Below are 10,080 nucleotides of genomic sequence, written 5' to 3'. Positions count from 1 at the left end.
TGAAGCCAGAGAGAAGGAGATATGAGCTGCAGGCACCAAGGTCAGTGCAGAAGGAGGGGGAGGAGGTGCTACAGGTACCAGAACTAAGATTGCCCTGCAGTCTATGGTAAAGACCATGGTGAGGCAGCTGTGCTCCTGCAGCCCGTGGATATCCATGATGCAGCAGGTATCCACCTGCAGCCTGTAGATGACTCTACTCTGGAGGAGGGGGATAGCCAAAGGAGGCTGGAACCCTATGGGAAGGCCATGCTGGAGCAAGCTCCTGGCAGGACCAGCACACCCATGGAGAGAGGAGCCCATATTGGAGCAGATTTTCTGCCAGGCCTCGTGACCCATGAAGGACTCACACTGGAGCCATCTGTTCCTAAAATACTGCACCCCACAGAGCAGATCCACACTGGAGCAGTTGTGAGGAAGTGCAGCCCATGGGAAGGACTCACATTGGAGAAGCTCATGGAGACTGTCTACTGTGGAAGGGAGCCCATGTTGGAGCAGGGAAGAGTGTAAGGAGTTCTTCCCCTGAGGAGGAAGGAGTGACAGAGACAGGGTGTGATGAACTGACCACAGCCCCCATTCCCTGTGTCCCTGCACCACTGGCAGGAAGAAGGTGTAGACTTGAATAAAGCCTAGAAAGAAGGGAGGGGTGAGGGGAAGTTGGTTTTAAGATTTGCTTTTCTTTCTCATTATCCTCCTGATTTTCCCAAGTCGAGTCTGTTTTGCTCATGATGGTGACTGCTCCAGGTGAGAGATCTGTCCCTGTCCTTATCTCAACATACAAACCTTTCATTCTGTTTTCTCTTCCCTGTCCAGCTGGGAAGGGGAGTGACAGAGTGGCTTTCGTGGGCACCTAGTGTCCAGCCACATCAATCCACCATTGTACCCTAGGAGTATTAGAGGGATTCTTTGTTCAGAAACTATATTTCTTTATGGGAGGTTTCCCACTATTGCTAGCTCTCTGATAACATCATCATAACATCACTGAAGCTCCCATCCATAGTTTTCAACAGAAATAGGATTCAGGAAGCCAAATTTAAGAAATTAATCTGCACCCTTGGCTGCAGATTAATTGTTCTTGACTGGAACACCATCCCACTTCAGGAGCCTGCATTAAAATGTGCTGGCAGTAGGAAAGAAAGCAAATGTTCACATCAGTGCAAGTAAATTCTACAGTTTGGAATCAAATTACAACAGAAAGAGCAGTCTTTTGAATACTATACTATACTGCTCTCATTTAAAAGCAGAGAGAAAGATAGAATTTTAGTGCATTATTGAGGGAGCATGTAGACCCAGCTTTCCTGTGGCATAGACTACACTAATCACCAAGATCCAGCTCCTAGCAAGCAATTCATCTCTCTCACAATCTAGCTTTTAAATGGAAGGTGCCTGCTCCTCCTAAAATTATTGGATTGTATTCTGACAATAAAGTTAAATTACACAAGGAGTATCTAGAATACTTCCACACAAAATCAATGTGCATTATTTTATATTTTGCTTTCTCCCTCATAACTTGCATACTCACGCACTGGTCTATGAAAGTTTGTGTTCAGTAAGAATTTCAAAAATCTGCTGCTGCCTCAAGGAAAATGCTGAAATATATTCTAAGACAGAAATAATTCTATTTATCAATCATTTTTCTTCCTCACCTCTTTGCTATTTAGAATATTTGCATGAAAATGGGATATTTATTTCCCAAGAGTTCATCAGCTGCTCCTGATATGATATAATTTCCATGGATACCAATTGTATGTGATGTTGCAAGCATACGATGAAAGGATATGGAATAAGGAAGAGAAAAAATCAACTGCTTTACTCTCTGAATATGCTTTTGAGTAACTCCATAAGCAAACCCTAAAACTTTGTCTAATCAACTCATCACCTACACAAATAACCCACTTAGTCCCTTTTCTATCCAAACCCTCTTGGCAAAAATATCCCCACATATTTAAATGTGTTCAGACTTTCAAATATTATCTGCTACTCAATGAGAACAAAACTCAGGAATTTAGAAGGTGACAGAGGAAAAAATAAATTTTAAATTTGCATTTTTCAGCTAAATTTTAAAACTTGTTAATTCAGAAATTTAAATGTTAGATTTCTCCCTTAAGAAGTCTTGGTAAAGTATCACTTTAAGTAAAATGACTAGTAACAAAGAATTATTGTTACAATAAAAATCTATCAGAAATAACAAAAGGAAACAGCAAGTTTCAAAATATATTTGTTTCATCAGTAGGTACAGCTATTTAATGCAATGTGCCTGAAAAACTGCAGAAGACTTTCTTCACTGTCTGATGAGGATTTTGATACCTGGGTCTTTTAAAAAATCACTTGAAGACTATGTTATCTTTCGTTTAAAGCTGCTTCTTATAACAGGTTTTGGATGAACAAGTTTTCTCATTTTGTGACGATACAAAAAATATTTTTCAGTTAAGCTTGATCAGACTATGACCCTGGGATTTCAATTTAGCTCAGAAAAGAAATGTCCAGAAGCAAATGGCAGAGTAGGCAGAGAGAACTGTAGTCTCCATTTATCCAAGGAACCCTGATGTTGCTCACAGGCAAGACCTTGCAGTATTTTGATGTAGCAGTACTGTGTGTGACCCATACAGATGCTGGAAGAGAGTCGTAGCTATAAAGCCTTCACAAATATCTCAAAGGAAAGGAGACGTTTCACAGGGAAGGAAACACACAATGAGATCAAGAAACTTGGCCAGAGTCAAAGGCAGAGTTGGGAGCAGAGAGGGGTCCCCTAACCACAGAGGCACAGTCCTGCTCCAAAGGTGGTCAGAACACAGCAGCCAGGAGCACCAGGAATGTCTCAATGTGTTTTTCCAAGCGCTAATAACATCTCACCCAGCATCTCTCAAGTCACTTCTTAGTTACACTTTGCAAACAGAATCAAACTTCTCTGTCAGCAGCTAAACATCACTGACCCCTCAGAGTCCCCACTAATTTTGGTTTTGTTTATCCCAGGCTCAGGCAGCATGCTGAGGGCAACCACAACAAGCCTCCTTGTAGCTTACAGGCTCCTGCCCAGCAAGCCCTTGCAGGAGCTGAGAAGACAATGATTGTAACTGCTGCTGCTCAGCCCCCAGGCAGGCATTGTCCTGAAATTTTGTGGTCTCCTCCCAGAAACTGAAAGTCAAGGTATGCATGCCCTGCAACACATAGGGACAAGGCTCCAAGTATGCAATTTCTGTTCACTCTACTTCCAGTGGTCTTAACATTATCTCCGGGTTAGAGATAGACTTTTTCTTTTTTAAACTTTGCTCATCTGTCAAGTCTCATTGCCTGACATCAAGGAGATCAATCTGCCTTCCTTAAACACAACTCCTGGCTCTTTTGAGAGGCTTCCCTTTTTAGATGTTGGCCTCCTAAGTTCTTCTCCACAGCCTGTCTCCCCTGCTGCATCCTTCAACATATTTTTTCAAATCAGAACAGACAACCCATGTAGGCTGGCATGCTTTTTGCAGTGCTCACTGCTCACATCTGAATGTTACTGCCCAATCTGCAGGCATTCTTGGGCAGCACAGCAGAGGAGAGCAGGGACCAGAGGTGTCTGCTGCATGTGTATAGGCAGGGGAAGGACTCTTTTTCTGTAGTCAGTAAAAACGACATGGGCGAGGAAATTCCTAAGTATTACCGCCAGAGAGTTTTAAGAACCAGGACCAGAATTTGTCTGTGGGATTGAAAAAAAATTTTAAAAAAATTTAAAGGAAAGAAAAACAAGAAGAGACAGGAAAAAAAACAAACCGCAGATGTTATCAGAATCTGCCCTCTCTCTCTTTTGGAGATTTTTCTTTAGAAAGAAAACACATTTGGGTGTGTGAACGCATGACCTGCTCTCCCTTGAATGCCAAATTTTCAGAAACATCATTCATCTTACTCGATATTCCTCCTCTGCCTGAGGTGAAGTCAGTCAGCTCTGCATGCCTGATACCGGTAGTTTTGCCTTAACCTTAAAAAAGCTGTTTAAATAAAACAAAAGTGAAGCTCGAATTCCACACAGGTATTTCGACTTGATGGGGAGTTACCCATTAGAGAAAACTGTGACCTGAAACAGCTCTCCTTTGCTCTTCCCCAGTCCATTCCCAACCCCACTGGGGATATGTGAAAGAAGACCTTAGTTACTTCAGTCTAAGCTAAAAGTGCATTTAAAATCAATCGAGGTAATGTGTAGCCCCACTCGAGGGCAGAATCTCAAATCAGAATATTTATTACTGAGCTGTAAAGCTCTGTTTTCTCAGAATTTGTCAGAAATGAGATATTTGAATGCCAGTAGGGACATCAGGCTCCATCTCTTTATAGACCTTGGGTCAGGAAAGGATGTAAGTACATCATCAGCTTTAGCCCTGCTGACTTAAAGGATAGTTAAGCACATATTTTTTTCTGTCATGAACAGGAAAGATGTAGTACTATATTCATCTTAGCTGCAAGGGGAATATGCAAACTCACTTATATAAGCACCTAGCTCACAGCAAAGGGTAGGTGTGGCTTTTCTTGCACTCTAAGCTATGATCAACAGAAAAGAAACTGTCCAGAAATGAAGAGTGGGATCAGCCTACTGCGATTTTTGTTCAACCCACATGTATGGAAGTACCATTTTATTATGCCACACAGCAAGAACCATCTCAGACATTTTTCCTGATGGAAAAGGACCTGGAGATACTGGATGGCATCTGGCTGAACATGAGCCAGCAGCATGCACAGGGGACCAAGAAGGCCAGTGGCAACATGGCTTGTATAAGGAATGGCATGGCCAGCAGGACCAGGGCAGTGATTGTCCCTCTGTACTTGGCACTGGTGAGGCCACATCTCAAGCTCTGTCTTCAGTTTTGGGCCCCTCACTGCTAGAAAGGCATTGAGGTGCTGGAGTATGTCCAGAGGACAGTGAAGCTGGTGAAGGATCTGGAGCTCAAGTTTTATGAGAAGCAGCTGAGGGCTCTGGGGACATTTAGTGTGGAGAAAAGGAGGCTCAAGGAGGAAATTCTGGTTCTTTACAACTACCTGAAAGAAGATTGGAAGATTGTAGCCAGGTAGTGTTTTGTCTCTTCTCCCAGGTCATAGGAAATGGGACAAGAGGAAATTGTGCCAGGAAAACTACATATTAGGGGAAAAAAATTACGGAAAGGGTTGTAAAGCATTAGAACAGGCTTCCCATGGAAGTGGTGGAGTCACCAGCCCTAGAAGTGTTCAAACAATGTGTGGATATGGCACTTGAGGACACGGTTTAATGGTGAACATAGTGGTGATAGTTCTAGGCTGATGGTTGCACTTCATTGTCTAAAAGACCTTTTCAAACCTTAATGATTTTATGGTTCTATGACCAGTGACTTCTCTTAGGCTTGTCAGTCCTAGGGTGCCTAGGCTCAGGCAGCTGTATCCTGTTGGGGAGTGACCCAGCTCACCCATGCTCATACAGGAACATTTCCAACAGGAAGATGAGCCAGCATGAACAATGAGGGGAAGAGCAGAAGGGACATACTTCTATTTCTAGAGCCATCCTACCTGAACCACAGTGTTGCCCTAGAAGAGAAGTGTCCCTCAGGTGGAAGTGCTCACCATGGCTTCCACTCTGCACAACATGACCCTGCTGAGGCAGCTGTAGTGCTGCAAGACCTCATATTTCAGGGAAGGGCAATGGAAGGAGCAGGGACCTACAGCCCTGCCAGGTCACTGATGATCCATGCTGACCCACGGCAATTGCCACTTCTGCCACAATTCCCTCTTGCTCACATCTCTGTAGAAAGGCCTGAAGGGAAAGAGACTCTGGAAGAAATGACAGGGTCTGTGGAAGAGATAATGAGAGGATGTAAGAGAGCAGGGAGGGGAGGAGGAGGCAGTAGTCAAAGCATGCACCTGGAAGTCACCAGGGGCCACTGCACTGTGAAATCTACTGGTCAGTTTTATTTTCAGAGTAGAGATGTGGCTCTCAGTGGGACACAGTCATCCTCCTTTGCAGTCCCCAAAGTCACTGTCTATGGGCCTCCCTGGAACAGAGGCTGTAGTCCAGCTGCATTCAGCCTTCACAGGAATTTTCAGGGTACTCCCACAAACCAATCACACACGTGCTCTGCAGTGATCTCTTGGTGACCAGGCACAGTAGAAGCACTTACAAAGCCTGTCCAATTCAGAAGAAAATTACTCCAGTTAGCACAAGAGAAACAGGGAATTTTGGCATACATATTCCCTAGCCACTTTGGAAACTCCTTCATTTTAGAACATGGTTGTCTGACAGACTCTCCACCCTCCTTGTTATTCCATTTATTTTTCACCAAATTACAGGGAGGTTCTTTCCCCCTACCCTGTTTTCAGACAAGCTTCCTTTGACCTTGCAGGGCCTGACAGGCAACAGACCTCTTATGCAACCACACATTTCCTTTTCTTTTCATCCCCAGACTTCAACATCCCATCACAAATCTATTTTACTGTCTAGGACTTTCTAGTCTCCCTGTCCTTCCCCTCAGGGCAAGTGTCCAAGAACGGACCAACATTCTTTTTCCACACCCAATTAGCTCCTGGTTTTTCTCCTCTGGAAGCTAGATAAGCAATGCTACAGTAACAAGTAGATTCACATTCACATACACTAAAGCATGCACGATATGGCTGTTTGTTACAGTCTCCAGTTGTCAAAGAAACATTTCTTCTCCATGAGATTAAAAAAAACAAACCAAAACAAACCATATCCAATATAATTAAGTACAGTCAGTCACCCTTGAAAAAAAGAGAATACATGGAAAACAAATCCTGGCATCTGAATATTAAGCTCTTAAGCAAAACATGTCAGTGCTTCAGTAAATAAATATGAAAACCGTACCACAAAACACTAGATGCATTATTAGTAGTATCTTTAATAACAGGAAAAAATATTAAAGTGCCATATTGTTTACAACACAAAATTAAAATTTTAATTTTAATCAGTCCTGTTTACCCAGCAACATTCTGATTAGCAGTCAGACTTGATTGAACGGTGGAGGAGAGAAAACCCTCTCACAAGATATGCCACATAAAAGACTTCTGCACAAGTCAACAAGCAGCAACAGCAGAGTTACACAGCCAGCTAAAGAATGTACCCAAGTCCCTGGCAAACCGAGACACAACTTATGCCTCTGAAGCAGTGATTTGAATATATTTCGTTTCCTCTCCTTTGGTGCAGGGAGCTTTCCTGAATATTTGCATGGCAGAATTGAAGTACACATTAGCTTGAAACAATGAAGGAGTAGGGAGGTACAGAACTGGGTAAGAAATCCCAGGAAACCGTAGGCAATTGCTTCTTTATTATGCATATTTTGCTGCTGGAGCATATTATGCTTAGTCTCCTCGGGGCAGGGCTTTTTAAGAGCACAGTAAATAATATCAACAACTAAAAGTCCAGCACATCGAGCTTGATTTTCTTTCTTTTGCCTCATATTTAGCAGGGGGAGTGCCCTGGCAGAGGCATGATTCTCTAGCACAAATCTTGAAGCACATAAAACAGAAGTAACAGTTTCCCATTCCAACCCCCACTCCTTAATTCCTCCTAAAAAGGAAAAAAAAAAAAAAACCAACCCAAACAGGTAGATGCGCAAAACAAATGACGGTAATTGATGTAGCCTGTCACACATATCTCCGTTGGAAGTGTTGCCCTTGTGCCGCACACTTCAGAGAAGGATGGTGCCCTTCTCCTTCGTTATCCGCAGTGACAGGAGCAGCCCTGCCGCCACAATTATCCGCTGGTGCCTTCCAGGCATGGAGCTGCCCAAGGCACCTTCCTCCTGGGATACTTCCTCAGCAGGGAAGGGGTTCAAAGCTCAGCCGCATCAGTGTCTTTGAAGCATTCAGACGACATAAATCCACTGCTCCTGGAGATGAGCAATGTTAGGAAGCAAGCTGCTGCGATTAAGCTCTTACTCCAGAAAAAAAAAATCAAATGCTGCAATCTTCCTTAGCTTGATTAACCACATGCTTCATTAAAGCTTTCACTGCTGTTTAACTGAGCTGTAAATGCCAGGAAAGCATTGGTTTTTTGAATGAGACAGAGACAGTTAATGAATTTTTTCTTTTTTTCCCCTCTTTCCTTTCCCCCCGCCCCCCCCCCCCCATTTCCTTCTAACCAAAGAAAGTAAAGTGCATTAAGTGTAAAAGGAAGGGAAGGTGGATTTAAAAGTTTCATGTAGTGTTTCTTAGTCAGCTCTGTTAAATGCTTTTGCACTGTGCTTTTCAGTAGTTCCCAAGGCTAAGACCACGAAGTGGATGCAGACTAAGCACTTGAAACAAGCTTTACCCCTCTGTTCTCAAATCAGAGAGAGTTAGTTTTACATTAGATAAACCTGGATTTTAAAGGGACGGGAGATAAATCTGCTAAAAGAAACTATAGTGGTGCAAAACCCTTTGAGCCATCCCCACTGAAGAGAGAAAGAGTTGGTACTTTACACTTTCAGCCCTCTATCACAGAAATCCTTTTCTTGCCTGCAACTGAGAAGAAACAGCTGCAAATAAATGGCCTTTCAGCTGTGGTCACTTCTGTACTTCATTCTTAAGTGCTCCCAGTGCAGCAGCAACCCAAACCAACTCTGTTGGATTACTAGAGCACTGCTGCCTGCTCCTTTATGAGTCTCCTGCTGCTCCACAGCCGTTTCCTGGCTCCCTAAAGCCCACCTGCTCCCCACAGCCCCAGCTGCAGCTCATAAACTTACCCCAGGCACCAGGTGAGAATTAGCCCCAACCCCGTGCAATTGCTGCTTCAGGGTATCAGGTGAGGCCTCTATGCTTGCCCCACTTCACTCACCTGCATAGAGACTCCTATGGCCCAGCTTCAGAGAGAAAAGCCAAGCGTGCCAAGCCAGAATTTTCATTCATTTTGCATGTTGTCAACAGCTTAAAATCCCTGCAAGATTCATTTTGTTAGCTGATGAACTGCTGCAGCTTCTGCAGTTATGTACATGGCGATTTCAGGCTAAGCTATTGCTAGCATTATCACAGGCTATTTGAGAAATCAGAACAACTGTACTGGTCACAGCACACTTTTTGTAATCTTTGTAGAAATATTTCTAATATACAAAGCAATAAAATGCAGTCAGTGATCAAAGCTTCAAAGATGCAGATTATGTTTTTACTCAGTATGCCAGCCTGTGAAACCACCCTTTCTTAAATGAAATTTATGTAAATAAGACTGCCAATTCCTTGGGTTTTCTGACAAGGGAATGGTCTAATATTCGTAAGGAAAACCTAGATGCTGGCAGGATTTAACTGTTAAGACAGCATTATATTGAACTGAATAGGACCTCAGCATTCTATTGAATGTGACTTCTAGTTCATGGTACCAAGGTACCCCAGGGTCTCTTTTCAGGTTGCTGTACTAGGTTTTTCAAGCAAACCCTACTGAGGCCTGAGCCTGCAGTCAGCTCCCCTTCCCCAGTGGTGCTGGCAGCCACAGAAGGACCTGTGCAGTTTCACCTGAGTGAACCATCAGGCTCAAAGTCCAAACAGTTCAAAGTCCAGCTGGAGTAGGGGCTGGAGGAATGAGCTGATGGAAACTTGATGAAGTCCTACACTAGAAACAGAACAACCCCCAGCTGGCTGAGTGCCCAGTGGATGGAAGGCAGCTTGAAAGAACAGAATCCACCTGGATCCCTGCATCCACTGGGTGGATCCTGTTGCAGTGCCTGTATCACAGAGGAGGAAAGACAGTGAGCATCAAGAATTGGAATGGCTGACCAAAAAGGCTGCAGAATCTCTGTTCTTGTAGGGAACTCACCTGGACAAGACCTGAGCAACTGGATCTAACCTGTAAATCGATGGTTCTTTTAGCAAGAGGTAAGATTAAATACTCTCTAGAAATCCTTCCACTCCAAATAGTTCTATATATTTTGAACTTGAGCTTCAGCAGCAGAAATACAGATTATTATATTTAGCTGTTTTCTTTATATCCAATACTAAGTGCTCTTTATTTGGAAGTCCAAGTACTATCTCCTGAACCATTTAAAACAAAACCAAAAAAATCTGAGAAGTGTACAGACTTCTGGACATGCACTAAGTAAGGATCAAAACTTCTTTAAGATTTTCTCTAAAACATTACCCTCAAACTAAGCATACCTGGTCTCA

Source organism: Sturnus vulgaris, chromosome 4 (assembly GCF_052056855.1).
Source record: "Sturnus vulgaris isolate bStuVul1 chromosome 4, bStuVul1.hap1, whole genome shotgun sequence".
Lineage (NCBI taxonomy): Eukaryota > Metazoa > Chordata > Aves > Passeriformes > Sturnidae > Sturnus > Sturnus vulgaris.
This window is presented reverse-complemented; position numbering follows the sequence as displayed.